Source organism: Coregonus lavaretus (assembly GCF_964263955.1).
Source record: "Coregonus lavaretus genome assembly, chromosome: 9".
Taxonomy (NCBI): domain Eukaryota; kingdom Metazoa; phylum Chordata; class Actinopteri; order Salmoniformes; family Salmonidae; genus Coregonus; species Coregonus lavaretus.
Genome location: NC_139996.1, coordinates 40595864 through 40612662, shown reverse-complemented (window position 1 = coordinate 40612662; position 16799 = coordinate 40595864). Strand labels below are relative to the sequence as shown.

The window sequence follows — 16799 nt, the reverse complement described above, 5'->3', positions numbered from 1 at the left end:
AAGAGCAGGCCTATTAGCCTGTCATGGCTGCTGCACACAGCCCTTTATGTACCCTTCCTTTCTCTCCTCTCCTGTCTCTCCTGGAAGGCCTGATATAGAGGAGCAGAGTGGAGCAGAGCGGAGAGGAGGCCCAGCAGAATCATTAATACCCATCCACAAGTAAGAGTTACTTAAAGGAGTGTCAGCGAGGATCAATCAAAAGGGTTTAATTTTGTACGAGTCCAGGGGTTCTCGGGTTCTCTCTGTGTGAGTGGGGAACATTATAGCCTCAATTACTGCTGGGTAAGATTATCATCAGAGAGGCCAAACACACACAACAAACAGAGAGGGGAGGAAAAACAAGAGCTGGACGACTCAATGCAGTTTCCATTCACATTGTCATGCCGAATCACCTATTGAGTCAACCATTCATTCCCCATCATCACACCATTAAATAACCTGGGATTAAGGAATGAAACATGCAACATAGATTTCTATAGCTACAGTACATATTGTATACATGGTTGCAACTGCTTAACCTCAAATTCAACATCCACGGTTTAAAGGGGCAATCTACAGTTGCTACATCCATTTTTGGACTTATATATGAATGATATACGCCCATTGATTCTTGAAGAATATAACGTATTAATGCCTCATTGTCACGGTTTTGGCCGAGGCTGCTCCTCCTCCTTGTTCGGGCAGGCTTCGGCGGTCGTCGTCTCCGGAGTACTAGCTGCCACCGTTCTTTGTTTTCGATGTTTGTTTGGTTAGGTCTGTTTGGTACACCTGTTCATGTTTAGTGTTGATTATGTGTCCTATAAGTTCTCGTTGTTTCTGTCATGTGTTGTGTGTAATTGTTTTCATCTGTCTGTTGGTGCTCTTCATTTGTTTGGACAGACGCCAGAGTGTACCGTCACACTTTTGTTTTCGTGCGTAGTCGGTTTTGGTATTGTACGCACTGTTGCGTATTGTTCGCCTCCGGGTTAGTTGGACCCGTTTGTATTTGTTTCATTTTCAGTAAAGTCAGGTTTGACTGAGCTCCTGTGTCCTGCACTTGATTCCACACCACATTCGCATCAGCACCCTTGACACTCATGAGCTTAGTTGAACTGTTGTACTCCATCAGAGCCTGAAATATACGCTTGTTTTACTCCAATGTTTGTAAACAAACTAAACGTAAACAAATACTGTACAGCCTCAAAACATGGTTAAAACAATATTTTTTATATAATGGATGTCAGTCCTTGCATCCATAATTCTGTCTATGAATTTGAGAGCATAAACATTTCTCCAGCCTCATCCCTTAGCTTTTAACTGAAACAGGGGTGGGGACCCACTTTGTTATTGTCTCAACGGCTAATTGCCCCTTTAAGTCAATATTTGAAGCTGCAATATCAAATCAAATCAAATTATATTTGTCACATCCGCCGAATACAACAGGTGTAGACCTTACAGTGAAATGCTTACTTACAAGCCCTTAACCAACAATGCAGTTTTAAGAAAAATAAGTGTTAAGTAAAAATAGAGAAGTAAAAAATTGAAATTAAAAAATAATTAAAGAGCAACAGTAAAATAACAGTAGCGAGGCTATACAGTGCCTTGCAAAAGTATTCATCCCCCTTGGCGTTTTTCCTATTTTGTTGCATTATAACCTGTAATTTAAATAGATTTTTATTTGGATTTCATGTAATGGACATACACAAAATAGTCCAAATTAGTGAAGTGAAATGAAAAAAATTACTTGTTTCAAAAAATTCTAAAAAATAAATAACGGAAAAGTGGTGCGTGCATATGTATTCAACCCCTTTGATATGAAGCCCCTAAATAAGATCAGGTGCAACCAATTACCTTTAGAAGTCACATAATTAGTTAAATAGAGTCCACCTGTGTGCAATCTAAGTGTCACATGATCTGTCACATGATCTCAGTATATATACACCTGTTCTGAAAGGCCCCAGAGTCTGCAACACCACTAAGCAAGGGGCACCACCAAGCAAGCGGCACCATGAAGACCAAGCAGCTCTCCAAACAGGTCAGGGACAAAGTTGTGGAGAAGTACAGATCAGGGTTGGGTTATAAAAAAATATCAGAAACTTTGAACATCCCACGGAGCACCATTAAATCCATTATTAAAAATTAGAAAGAATATGGCACCACAACAAACCTACCAAGAGAGGGCCGCCCACCAAAACTCACAGACCAGGCAAGGAGGGCATTAATCAAAAAGGCAACAAAGAGACCAAACATAACCCTGAAGGAGCTGCAAAGCTCCACAGCGGAGATTAGAGTATCTGTCCATAGGACCACTTTAAGCCGTACACTCCACAGAGCTGGGCTTTACAGACGAGTGGCCAGAAAAAAGCCATTGCTTAAAGAAAAAAATAAGCAAACACGTTTGATGTTTGCAAAAAGGCATGTGGGAGACTCCCCAAACATATGGAATAAGGTACTCTGGTCAGATGAGACGAAAACTTAGCTTTTTGGCCATCAACGAAAACGCTATGTCTGGTGCAAACCCAACACCTCTCATCACCCCGAGAACACCATCCCCACAGTGAAGCATGGTGGTGGCAGCATCATGCTGTGGGGATGTTTTTCATCGGCAGGGATTGGGAAACTGGTCAGAATTGAAGGAATGATGGATGCCGCTAAATACAGGGAAATTTTTGAGGGAAACCTGTTTCAGTCTTCCAGAGATTTGAGACTGGGACGGAGGTTCACCTTCCAGCAGGACAATTACCCTAAGCATAGTGCTAAAGCAACACTCAAGTCGTTTAAGGGGAAACATTTAAATGTCTTGGAATGGCCTAGTCAGAGCCCAGACCTCAATCCAATTGAGAATCTGTGGTATGACATAAAGATTGCTGTACACCAGCGAAACCCATACAACTTGAAGGAGCTGGAGCAGTTTTGCCTTGAAGAATGGGCAAAAATCCCAGTGGCTACATGTGCCAAGCTTATAGAGACATACCCCAAGAGACTTGCAGCTGTAATTACTGCAAAAGGTGGCTCTACAAAGTATTGACTTTTTTGAGGGCACTATGGTGTTGAACGCTGAGCTGTAGTCAATGAATAGCATTCTCACGTAGGTGTTGCTTTTGTCCAGGTGGGAAAGGGCAGTGTGGAGTGCAATAGAGATTGCATCATCTGTGGATCTGTTGGGGCGGTATACAAATTGGAGTGGCTCTAGGGTTTCTGGGATAATGGTGTTGATGTGAGCCATGACCAGCCTTTCAAAGCACTTCATGGCTACAGACGTGAGTGCTACGGGTCGGTAGTCATTTAGGCAGGTTACCTTCATGTTCTTGGGCACAGGGACTATGGTGGTCTGCTTGAAACATGTTGGTATTACAGACTCAGTCAGGGACAGGTTGAAAATGTCAGTGAAGACACTTGCCAGTTGGTCAGCGCATGCTCGGAGTACACGTCCTGGTAATCCGTCTGAATTTTGACTTGTTTAAAGGTCTTACTCACATCGGCTACGGAGAGCGTGATCACACAGTCATCCGGAACAGCTGATGCTCTCATGCATGCTTCAGTGCTGCTTGCCTCGAAGCGAGCATAGAAGTAACTTTGTAGTCTATAATAGTTTGCAAGCCCTGCCACAGCCGACGAGCGTCAGAGCCGGTGTAGTACGATTAAATCTTAGTCCTGTATTGACACTTTGCCTGTTTGATGGTTCGTGGGAGGGCATAGCGGGATTTCTTATAAGCGTCGGGGTTAGAGTCCCGCTCCTTGAAAGCGGCAGTTCTACCCTTTAGCTCAGTGCGGATGTTGCCAGTAATCCATGGCTTCTGGTTGGGGTATGTACGTACGGTCACTGTGGGCTTCGACATCATCGATGCACTTATTGATGAAGCCAGTGACTGATGTGGTGTACTCCTCAATGCCATCGGAAGAATCCCGGAACATATTCCAGTCTGTGCAAGCAAAACAGTCCTGTAGCTTAGCATCTGCGTCATCTGACCACTTCTTTATTGACCGAGTCAATAGTGCTTCCTGCTTTAGTTTTGGCTTATAAGCAGGAATCAGGAGGATAGAGTTATGATCAGATTTGCCAAATGGAGGGAGAGGGAGAGCTTTGTATGCGTCTCTGTGTGTGGAGTAAAGGTGGTCTAGAGTATTTTTTTCCTCTGGTTGCACATTTAACATGCTGGTAAAAATTAGGTAAAACAGATTTAAGTTTCCCTGCATTAAAGTCCCCGGCCACTAGGAAACGCCGCCTCAGGATGAGTGTTTTCCTGTTTGCTTATGGCCTTATACAGCACATTGAGTGCAGTCTTAGTGCCAACATCGGTTTGTGGTGGTAAATAGACAGCTACAAAATATATAGATGAAAACTCTATTGGTAAATAGTGTGGTCTATAGCTTATCATGAGATACTCTACCTCAGGCGAGCAAAACCTTGAGACTTCCTTAATATTAGATTTTGTGCACCAGCTGTTGTTTACAAATATACACAGAATGCCACACCTTGTCTTACTGGAGGCAGCTGTTCTATCTTGCCGATGCAGCGTATATCCTGCCAACTGTATGTTATCAACTTAAAACAGCTGTGACATCAATGGCAACAAAACACCTGTTTCAAAACTACTGTATATGACAAACGTAAACCTACACTACAGTCTGGAATAATCTAACAAATATATATTGTAGTTGGGTCATTCCACAAAAAGAGTGCCTTTTGTGTCCTTTTGATATTTTAACAAGACGTTGTGCACCAATATTGCATTTTAAAAGCCTGTTTGATTAAATAGAAATGCCATTTAATATAGACCACATGGATATATCAAAACATCTTTAATATTAATAAAGCCTTCCCACTGGGCACACACTGGCTGAATCAATGTTGTTTCCACATAATTTCAATGAAATTATGTTGAACCAACGTGGATTAGACGTTGAATTGACCTCTGTGCCCAGTAGGTTGCTAAAGTGCCAAAATTCTGCATTTTGACGTCACTCTGTGCATCCTCTGTGACTTCTAGGAAGACGTTAACTCCAAAATGTCTCCAAGTTTTCACCATCATTGTAAAGCCATAGTTATTTTGTTGCTTTGACAAAGTAATTTCTGAAGATTATTATTTATTCATGTGATTAGTGACTAATTTACTGTCTCTCATTTGAAGGTCAACCCTGTTATGTGAACTGAACTCTTGTTTTAATATGGTGAAACTATTCCTTTTAGTGTAAAACATAGTGTAAAAGCAGGTGAGCTGGTCCTACACTTTTCAGCCATTTTCTGGTGTTTTGTGGTGGAAAACTGAGTGGGTCGAGCATAACAAGTCAACCCTGTTACCCAAAGATAAACAGGCTTGAAATGTTTTCCACGATTATGGAATTACGCTTTGACAAAAACCAAAGATTTCAAAGTTTAACAAACCATACAACTCTATGCACAAGGACTACTTTTAACAATTTCCACTGTTCAATTTACAAAAACTAATTTAGTGGAAGAACTGTGCAGATGCAAACTTTGGTAAAGGAATTACGGTAAAATCGACCACGTTTCCAAAACCTAAATATCTGCTCCGAATTAAGATTCAAAGATATCTGCAGAAAGAATGGGGTGTCAGGGGTGACAGGGGTTCTCAAACTTTTGGGGGCCAGGGATTCATTAGGGACCCCCTCATAATCAGAACACAACTTGAGTGTGATAAAAAAAATTTTTGCATACAAGGAGTTTTACTATGACTTTGGCAGAGCATCACTTGAATAACCAAGTCTTGTGCCTAAGGAACATATTTTGCTAAATGTTTGATTTTTTATTGTTGTTGCAGTTTTCAATCTAATTTCCTGCAATTTTACACACTTGGGGCAGAGAGACATTTTGTTGTTGCCGCTTTAAAGCAAATATCCTGCTATTGTACACATTTTGCCATGAAGTAGAGATAAATAATTGCAATTTTAAAGCTTGAATTAAAGTGCATTTATGTTCCAACGTTTTTTAAGGGGAATACAAGAAGTATTGAGGACTGTGGATACCAATATCCCTGTGAGACTCCCAGGCCCATGCTGCCCAGGGTTAAGAATATACATTGTAGATTAAAGGAGCTATATGTAATATTTTTGCATTGTAATTTCTTAAAATTGTCTTAATATATCTACAGTAATAGTGGAATGATAGTGTTTCACAATATGTTTTCTCACAAAAAATGTTGGGCACACACAAAATTGCATTTTAATGGTACAGCCTTCTTATTGGTCAACAAAATACGGATCGTCTCTTGTTGTCAAATTGACTAGGGCCAGCAAATCTCTTGTTGTCAAATTGACTAGGGCCAGCAAATCTCTTGTTGTCAAATTGACTGGGGCTGAGGGATTTCTACATGTTTGACGCTTGCCCTTTGCTGGCTTTGTGAAGCTTGCATTCAATTGCCACTCCCTGTTGCACACAATAAGCTTCCATTCCCCCTGTCACAAGGTGATTTATGGCTGATTTAAGATGAAGTTGTCAACCCTGTTACGGTCAACACTGTTACTTTATTTGGCACTTACTATTGTATTTCATTTACAGTGGGGGAAAAAAGTATTTAGTCAGCCACCAATTGTGCAAGTTCTCCCACTTAAAAAGATGAGAGAGGCCTGTAATTTTCATCATAGGTACACGTCAACTATGACAGACAAATTGAGAAGAAAAAAATCCAGGAAATCACATTGTAGGATTTTTAATGAATTTATTTGCAAATTATGGTGGAAAATAAGTATTTGGTCACCTACAAACAAGCAAGATTTCTGGCTCTCACAGACCTGTAACTTATTCTTTAAGAGGCTCCTCTGTCCTCCACTCGTTACCTGTATTAATGGCACCTGTTTGAACTTGTTATCAGTATAAAAGACACCTGTCCACAACCTCAAACAGTCACACTCCAAACTCCACTATGGCCAAGACCAAAGAGCTGTCAAAGGACACCAGAAACTAAATTGTAGACCTGCACCAGGCTGGGAAGACTGAATCTGCAATAGGTAAGCAGCTTGGTTTGAAGAAATCAACTGTGGGAGCAATTATTAGGAAATGGAAGACATACAAGACCACTGATAATCTCCCTCGATCTGGGGCTCCACGCAAGATCTCACCCCGTGGGGTCAAAATGATCACAAGAACGGTGAGCAAAAATCCCAGAACTACACGGGGGGACCTAGTGAATGACCTGCAGAGAGCTGGGACCAAAGTAACAAAGCCTACCATCAGTAACACACTACGCCGCCAGGGACTCAAATCCTTCAGTGCCAGACGTGTCCCCCTGCTTAAGCCAGTACATGTCCAGGCCCGTCTGAAGTTTGCTAGAGTGCATTTGGATGATCCAGAAGAGGATTGGGAGAATGTCATATGATCAGATGAAACCAAAATAGAACTTTTTGGTAAAAACTCAACTCGTCGTGTTTGGAGGACAAAGAATGCTGAGTTGCATCCAAAGAACACCATACCTACTGTGAAGCATGGGGGTGGAAACATCATGCTTTGGGGCTGTTTTTCTGCAAAGGGACCAGGACGACTGATCCGTGTAAAGGAAAGAATGAATGGGGCCATGTATCGTGAGATTTTGAGTGAAAACCTCCTTTCATCAGCAAGGTCATTGAAGATGAAACGTGGCTGGGTCTTTCAGCATGACAATGATCCCAAACACACCGCCCGGCAACGAAGGAGTGGCTTCGTAAGAAGCATTTCAAGGTCCTGGAGTGGCCTAGCCAGTCTCCAGATCTCAACCCCATAGAAAATCTTTGGAGGGAGTTGAAAGTCTGTGTTGCCCAGCGACAGCCCCAAAACATCACTGCTCTAGAGGAGATCTGCATGGAGGAATGGGCCAAAATACCAGCAACAGTGTGTGAAAACCTTGTGAAGACTTACAGAAAACGTTTGACCTGTGTCATTGCCAACAAAGGGTATATAACAAAGTATTGAGAAACTTTTGTTATTGACCAAATACTTATTTTCCACCATAATTTGCAAATAAATTCATTAAAAATCCTACAATGTGATTTTCTGGAAATGTTTTCCTCATTTTGTCTGTCATAGTTGACGTGTACCTATGATGAAAATTACAGGCCTCTCTCATCTTTTTAAGTGGGAGAACTTGCACAATTGGTGGCTGACTAAATACTTTTTTTCCCCACTGTATTTAACCTCTTGAGATGGGAAAACTTCTCAAAAGGCACCTAATTAGTAGAATGACCCAGTTAATGGGTCAATACTGCATCAAAGACAAAGTTAATTGTCATCAAATCAATGTTTGATTTGGGTGTCTCTTGATCTCCACTTAGAATCAAGAACAATACATTCAGTCAAAATGTGTCCAGATGGTGTAGAGATGAATCCTAACCTGAGACTAAGAGTTAGTCATATATTGGTCTGTTTTAAACAGCCTCTAGTGCAGTGTGTTCCCCTGGCCAGGTAGCGGTAAGTACTACTAGCAGCTCCATGTTTCATGCATGAGCAGGGCTGATTTGTTGACGGTAGGTAAGAAAAGAGAGCAGTCGCACAAGAACAGAGGTGTGGTTGACAGGATCGTGTTGACCTCCTTCTGCCTCAGAGAGACCACAGATAGAGAGATAACAAGAAAAGCCAGGTCACAGTGACAGACAACCTCTCCTTTAGTTACTGAGAACCAGAACATATACCTTACAGCCACAAGTACACTGAAAATGGCATATTTGGGCACTGATAAATGCCTAAATTGGAACGTATTGGCTGTTCAGTAACATACTATGCTCTGCACTTCACTGCGTTGTATGGGTTTGACTGACAACCGTCGTGAACTTGAACACGTCGCGCGAGAAGAAATTGACCCCATCCCTCCCGAAATGTTTGGCAACTCTTTAAAAAAATGGTTGTCTGAGTGACGGAAATGCTGTAAATTAAGAGGACTCTATGTATTTTCAAAGATGAGACATTGAGGATTATAATAAACAGAGCTTTGATGTCTTACAAGCAGTGGAGGAAAAAGTACCCAAATGTCATACTTGAGTAAAAGTGAGTCACCCAGTAAAATACTACTTGAGTAGAAGTCTAAAATGATTTGGTTCTAAATATACTTAAGTATCAAAAGTTAATGTTATTGCTAAAATATCATTAAGTATCAAATGTAAAAGTATAAATAATTTCAAATGTCTTATATTAAGCAAGCCAGACGGCACCATCTTCTTGTTTTTGTTTTTTTATGGACAGCCAGGGGTACACTCCAACACTCAGACATAATTTACAAACGAAGCATGTGTGTTTGTTGAGTCTGCCAGATCAGAGGCAGTAGGGATGACCAGGGATGTTCTCTTGATAAGTGCGTGAATTGGACCATTTTCCTGTCCTGCTAAGCATTCGAAATGTAACGAGTACTTTTGGGTGTCAGGGAAAATGTATGGAGTAAAAAGTACATTATTTTCTTTAGGAATGTAGTGAATTAAAAGTAAAAGTTGTCAAAAATATAAATAGTAAAGTAAAGTACAGATACCCCCCAAAACTACTTAAGTAGTACTTTAAAGTATTTTTACTTAAGTACTTTACACCACTGCATACAAGCCAGCCAAACACCTATGAGTCCAAATATGCACTTGACAAACTGTGTCAACATTTATGATCACTATGTTTGATGTACAGTTACAAGATGACATGGTGTCATAACCTGGTATGTTATGAATAGAATGAGCCTGTTTGTCTATTGTGAAGAAAATTTGCCAAAGCACATGCACCTGAATGCACTCATGACCGCTTTCTATGCACACCAAAATAATAATCTGTTGTGCTGAATTGCATTGTAAAAGCCTAAAACTGTAATATCGTATTTTATAACTTAGCTAGCCATGTTAGCAATAGAACAAGCTTTCAAATTATGTCCATCTGACTCAGATTGCGATTTATAATGGAACGTTTTTGGATTGCGTTAACAACAACAGTCATTTTGTGATGGCGGGGATGCAGGTTTGTGTTCCAAATAAAAGTGAGCTTGCTCTAGTTTCTCAACGGCACAGCTAGGAGAGCTCAAAAAAGCACCTTATGGTTGAAGACTCTTCTTTAAATCATAAAAGTGTATTGAAATTACGTCTCTATGGATTAACATATGGATGACAATTGCACACTTTGGAGAGGTGTGTGGCCACTTGGAGACACCAGTTAGTCCTTTCACTCAAACTCTTGTCATTCTTTTGTCTTATGTTGCACCTAGCCCACATTTTCCAGGAATATTCTCATCATGTTACTGAATGTATCCAGAGTATTTTCAGATTTCGTTATCAACAAATGCAGCGGAAAGTACAGTAAATGTAAAATGCACATAAAATCAACAGTGTAATGTTTGGATTCAGTTTTGTGTCCGGTGAACTGTTGTGTCCTCACCTTTGGTCTAATAATTTTCCCATAATCTCCAAACTGTTCCCTTTCAATTGCTACTATGGTTCTGCATATGCTTTTCATATTTCTTCTGTAATAAATATTTCAATTTAGCACTATCCATATAGGCCAATTCCCACAAGTGTAAAGGGTTAACAGTGGCCAAGTGGATTTAACAGACTCCTCCTAGCTAACCCTATTTTAACAGATGTTGGATTTTTTATTTGTCTTTGATTTTTCTATGTATTTTACTGATATTGTACTATAATCCAAATGTTGAACTTCTGGTTTATAAATATGTAATCTCAACTATATGAACAAACTAGAAGCACTGATGAATGTTTAGATCAGGATTTCCCAATAGGTGGCCCCCCACGTTTTCTGAGCAAAAATACATTAATAATCATTAAAAAAATTACATTATTGGACATAGAAGACTGTAAAATCACTAGGAAATCAGCTCAAAGTGATTTTATTTTAGGAAATCCGTTCCCAAGTATTCCTACTTAAATAGAGAGGCATATGTGATCGTATCCCAATGTAATCAAGGTTTGAAATTATTCTGTTTTGGTCAAATACTATATCTGTTTGGGCTTCTTGCAGTCAATTTGCAGTGTACAAATTATTTATAACTACTGGTATGTTCCCCCCAGCCCGTGGCTGAATGTAATTGGGGACCCTTGGTTTAGATGTTCAAAATCATGTGGTTTCACTAATTCAGCTCTGCAAAGTTATTCAAATGATCAATCATCTCTGGAATAAACTTAACTTGAATTTTCAAAATGTTTTTTGGTAAAACTGTTATTTTTGGGGGGTGATATACTTTTGGGGTAACATTTGAAAGACAAAAAATCTGAATACTTCTAAATCAAAAATGTTAATGTCATTTATAAGGATATATTTCATGTTATATTCACAAATGATGGTAATCTAGGGAAGCAGTTTAGCCCTTTAGCTTCCAGTATGTTGAAGTGACCAGTACAGGATGAAAAGGCAGAGGTACTCACACCAGGAAGTGGTAGAGGAAGCATCTAAATCCAGAGGGTCTCTCTAGGAAGTTGTAGACATCCCCCTGCATGCTAGTCTTCGTAATGTAGGGGTTCTGGAAGGGCTTGGAGGAGCGCAACCGGTTGGCTGGAGGGAGAGGAGGAGGGTTAGGGCAGCAGGTAGAGGGCTGGATGTCGATCTGCAGCACTGGGTCCTTTGTGTCTGTCTGCGGGCTGCAAGGAATGTCTGATCCATTATTCACCGCTGTGGGGTCCAGTTCCAGTGAAACAGGAGAGAAGTGTGTCCTATCAGCTGCAGTAGCACTGTCCATGGTGCCCAGGCCCTGGCTCCTATCCGTGGTGCTCAGGCCCGTGTTGGTGAGGCTGGTGGTGTCATGACCTTTTGACTCAAAGGTCTTGGATCCTCCACCACTACCATCACAGTCTCTGTGCGCGCGGTTCAGCAGCTGGAAGGGACGTCTCCGCTTCTCACCCATACTGCCAAAGAGAACGGTCCTGTTCAGAGGAAGAGAAGGCTGGGTCAATGGTCAGACCTGAGGTCCAGGTGGGAGGAGATAAACAGCTAACAACGAGGCACGTCCACCCCAGAGGCTTAAGCACTCTGTGTTAGGCTACATGTGAGACCAGACCAGACCTGCAGAGGAGAAGATGATGAGATCAGTGGTTAGATCAAATGGTCAGGGTGATCATAGTGACAGTTGAACACTGTAACATAGTACAGTCACCAACCCTGGTCCTGAGAGGGTTGGCACTTTGCAGGCTTTGGTTCCGGCCCAGCCCGGCACTTAAACCCTTAACACCAACTAATGAAATAATCATCAAGACCTGGATTAGATGAAACAGGGTGTTAGTGCTACACTGAAACAAAAGCAGCCAGCCCCACCCTGTAGCTCTCCAGGACCAGGGTTGCTGACCAGAGTAAGGTAACAAGTGTTACCTTTCAGCCTACCACCAAAATGACTAGTTTCTGACCGCTTTAGTGACCATGATCTGTTCATCACATTTCAGACCCGGGTCAGTTTCCTTAAGGAAAATATATTGACCACTACTAACTAGTGCACTTTACTTTTCTGTTGGATGATGCTAGAGAAGCTGTTCACTGGACCTTATGATCACTCAGCTGCACAGCTGATGCCTGCTGGACTGTTCCTTTACACTGTACCCTGTCCTGTTTATCTGTTTAGCCTCAGCCCAAACTTTCATCGCCATTACCAGTTGTTGTCTTAGCTCTCTCGAATAACACCTGTGATTGCTTTATGCCTCTCTCCCATGTCAATATGCCGTGCCTATTGCTGTTCCAGTCAATTGTTATTATACAATTTCACTGTAAAGCCCCAAGTCCCTCTCAAACTGCCTCAAATAGCTCCTTTGTTCCACCCCCCATACACGCGGAGACAGTGATGCTATCTCTTTCATTGTTACCCAACGCGTAGGTTTACCTCCACTGTACACATATCCTTCCATATCCTTGTCTGTACATAATGCCCTGAATCTATTCTACAACGCCCGGAAATCTGCCCCCTTTACTCTCTGTACCCAACGCACTAGAAGACCAGTTCTTAAAGCCTTTAGCCGTATCCTTATTCTAGTCCTCCTCTGTTCCTCTGGTGATGTAGAGGTTAACCCAGGCCCTGCAGCCCCCAGTATCACTCCTACTCCCCAGGAGCTATCATTTGTTGACTTCTGTAACCGTAAAAGCATTGTTTTTTTCCATATTAACATCAGAAGCCTCCTCCCTAAGTTTGAGTTATTCACAGCGTTAGCACACTCCGCCAACGCTGATGTTCTAGCAGTGTCTGAATCCTGGCTTAGGAAGGCCACCAAAAATTCAGAAATGTCCATCCCCAACTACAACATTTTCCGTCTAGAGAACTGCCAAAGGGGGTGGAGTTGCAATCTACTGTAGAGATAGCCTGCAGAGCTCTATCATACTATCCAGGTCTGTGCCCAAACAGTTTGAGCTCCTACTTCTAAAAATCCACCTATCCAGAAATAAGTCTCTAACTGTTGCCACTTGCTACAGACCCCCCTCAGCCCCCAGCTGTGCCATGGACACCATATGTGAATTGATTGCCCCCCATCTATCCTCAGAGTTCGTACTGCTTGGTGACCTAAACTGGGATATGCTTAACACCCCGGCCATCCTACAATCCAAACTAGATGCCCTCAATCTCACACAAATTATGAAGGAACCTACCAAGTACAACCCTAAATCCGTAAACATGGGCACCCTTATAGATATCATCCTGACTAACTTACCCTCTACAGTGGGGAGAACAAGTATTTGATACACTGCCGATTTTGCAGGTTTTCCTACTTACAAAGCATGTAGAGGTCTGTAATTTTTATCATAGGTACACTTCAACTGTGAGAGACGGAATCTAAAACAAAAATCCAGAAAATCACATTGTATGATTTTTAAGTAATTAATTTGCATTTTATTGCATGACATAAGTATTTGATACATCAGAAAAGCAGAACTTAATATTTGGTACAGAAACCTTTGTTTGCAATTACAGAGATCATACGTTTCCTGTAGGTCTTGACCAGGTTTGCACACACTGCAGCTTGGTTTGAAGAAATCAACTGTGGGAGCAATTATTAGGAAATGGAAGACATACAAGACCACTGATAATCTCCCTCGATCTGGGGCTCCACGCAAGATCTCACCCTGTGGGGTCAAAATGATCACAAGAACGGTGAGCAAAAATCCCAGAACCACACGGGGGGACCTAGTGAATGACCTGCAGAGAGCTGGGACCAAAGTAACAAAGCCTACCATCAGTAACACACTACGCCGCCAGGGACTCAAATCCTGCAGTGCTAGACGTGTCCCCCTGCTTAAGCCAGTACATGTCCAGGCCCGTCTGAAGTTTGCTAGAGTGCATTTGGATGATCCAGAAGAGGATTGGGAGAGTGTCATATGGTCAGATGAAACCAAAATATAACTTTTTGGTAAAAACTCAACTCGTCGTGTTTGGAGGACAAAGAATGCTGAGTTGCATCCAAAGAACACCATACCTACTGTGAAGCATGGGGGTGGAAACATCATGCTTTGCGGCTGTTTTTCTGCAAAGGGACCAGGACGACTGATCCGTGTAAAGGAAAGAATGAATGGGGCCATGTATCGTGAGATTTTGAGTGAAAACCTCCTTCCATCAGCAAGGGCATTGAAGATGAAACGTGGCTGGGTCTTTCAGCATGACAATGATCCCAAACACACCGCCCGGGCAACGAAGGAGTGGCTTCGTAAGAAGCATTTCAAGGTCCTGGAGTGGCCTAGCCAGTCTCCAGATCTCAACCCCATAGAAAATCTTTGGAGGGAGTTGAAAGTCCGTGTTGCCCAGCGACAGCCCCAAAACATCACTGCTCTAGAGGAGATCTGCATGGAGGAATGGGCCAAAATACCAGCAACAGTGTGTGAAAACCTTGTGAAGACTTACAGAAAAAATTTGACCTGTGTCATTGCCAACAAAGGGTATATAACAAAGTATTGAGAAACTTTTGTTATTGACCAAATACTTATTTTCCACCATAATTTGCAAATAAATTCATTAAAAATCCTACAATGTGATTTTCTGGATTTCTTTTTCTCATTTTGTCTGTCATAGTTGACGTGTACCTATGATGAAAATTACAGGCCTCTCTCATCTTTTTAAGTGGGAGAACTTGCACAATTGGTGGCTGACTAAATACATTTTTTCCCCACTGTATGTAATCATTAATTGCTTTGAAAGGCTGGTTATGGCACACATCAACTCCATCATCCAGACACCCTAGCCGAACAGATCCATAGACGATGCAATCTCAATTGCACTCCACACTGCCCTCACCCACCTAGATAAGAGGAATACCTATGTGAGAGGAACTTAGCATTCGACCCGCTCCCCTACAGCCCCGTCGATGTGTAACGGGCGAGCACGACCCGTTACACATCGACGGGGCTGTAGGGGAGCGGGTCGAATGCTAAGTTCCTCTGTGTCACTAAGGACTTAAAATGGTCCACACACACGCACACAGTCGTGAAGAAGGAGTGACAGCGCCTCTTCCCCCTCAGGAGGTTGAAAAGATTTGGCATAGGCCCTCAAATCCTCAAAATGTTATACAGCTGCACCATTGTGAGCATCTTGACTGGCTGCATCAACGCTTGGTATGGCAACTGCACCACCCTCGATCGCATGGCACTACAGAGGGTGGTGCGGAAAGCCCAGTACATCACTGTGGCCGAGCTCCCTGCCGTCCAGGACCTCTATATCAGGCGGTGTGAAAGGTAGGCCCGGAAAATTGTTAAGGACCCAAGGCCATCCAAGCCATAGACTGTTCTCTCTGCTTCCGCATGGCAAGAGGTACCGGAGCAACAACTCTGACACCAACAGGCTCCTGAACAGCTTCTATCAAGCCATAAGACTGCTAAATAGCTAACAAAATGGCTACACGGACTATATACATTGAATATTTTATTATTATAAAAACTGGTTTGTATAAATGTTGGCTAATTTATTACAAATAAAAAACTGAAATAATACATTTACATAAGTATTCAGACCCTTTACTCATTATTTAGTTGAAGCACCTTTGGCAGCGATTACAGCCTTGAGTCTTCTTGGGTGTGACGCTGCAAGCTTGGCACACCTGTATTTGGGGAGTTTCTCCCATTCTTCTCTACAGATCCTCTCAAGCTCTGTCAGGTTGGATGGGGAGCGTCGGTGCACAGCTATTTTCAGGTCTCTCCAGAGATGTTAGATCAGGTTCATGTCCGGGCTCTGGCTGGGCCACTCAAGGACATTCAGAGACTTGTCCCGAAGCCACTCCTACGTTGGCTTGGCTGTGTGCTTAGGGTCGTTGTCCTGTTGGAAGGTGAACCTTCACCCCAGTCTGAGGTCCTGAGTGCTCTGGAGCAGGTTTTCATCAAGGATCTCTCTGTACTTTGCTCCGTTCAGCTTTGCCTCGATCCTGACTAGTCTCTCAGTCCCTGCCGCTGAAAAACATCCCCACAGCATGATTCTGCCACCACCATGCTTCACCGTAGGGATGGTTTCCTCCAGACGTGATGCTTGGCATTCAGGCCAAAGAGTTCAACCTTTGCTTCATCAGACCAGGGAACCTTGTTTCTCATGGTCTGAGAGTCTTTAGGTGCCTTTTGGCAAACTCCAAGCGGGCTGTCATGTGCCTTTTACTGAGGAGTGGCTTCCGTCTGGCCACTCTACCATAAAGGCCCGATTGGTGGAATGCTGCAGAGATGGTTGTCCTTCTGGAAGTTTCTCCCATCTCCACAGAGGAACTCTAGAGCTCTATCAGAGTGACTATCGGGTTCTTGGTCACCTCCCTGACCCAGGCCCTTCTCCCCCGATTGCTCAGTTTGGCCGGGCGGCCAGCACTAGGAAGAGTCTTGGTGGTTCCAAACTTATTCCATTTAAGAATGATGGAGGCCTTCAATGCTGCAGAAATGTTTTGGTACCCTTCCCCAGATCTGTGCCTCGACACAATCC

General features: G+C 42.5%; 1 pseudogene across 1 annotated transcript in view; it reads right to left on the bottom strand.

Annotated features, from left to right (window-relative positions):
• The window catches only part of LOC311135355 (potassium voltage-gated channel subfamily KQT member 1-like), a 256411-nt pseudogene extending 244625 nt beyond the window's left edge, over positions 1-11786 (bottom strand). The window contains exon 1 of the transcript XR_014615409.1: positions 11311-11786. The product of XR_014615409.1 is annotated as a potassium voltage-gated channel subfamily KQT member 1-like (transcript). The remainder of the gene's footprint in view (positions 1-11310) is intronic.
• Positions 11787-16799: the final 5013 nt, after the last annotated feature.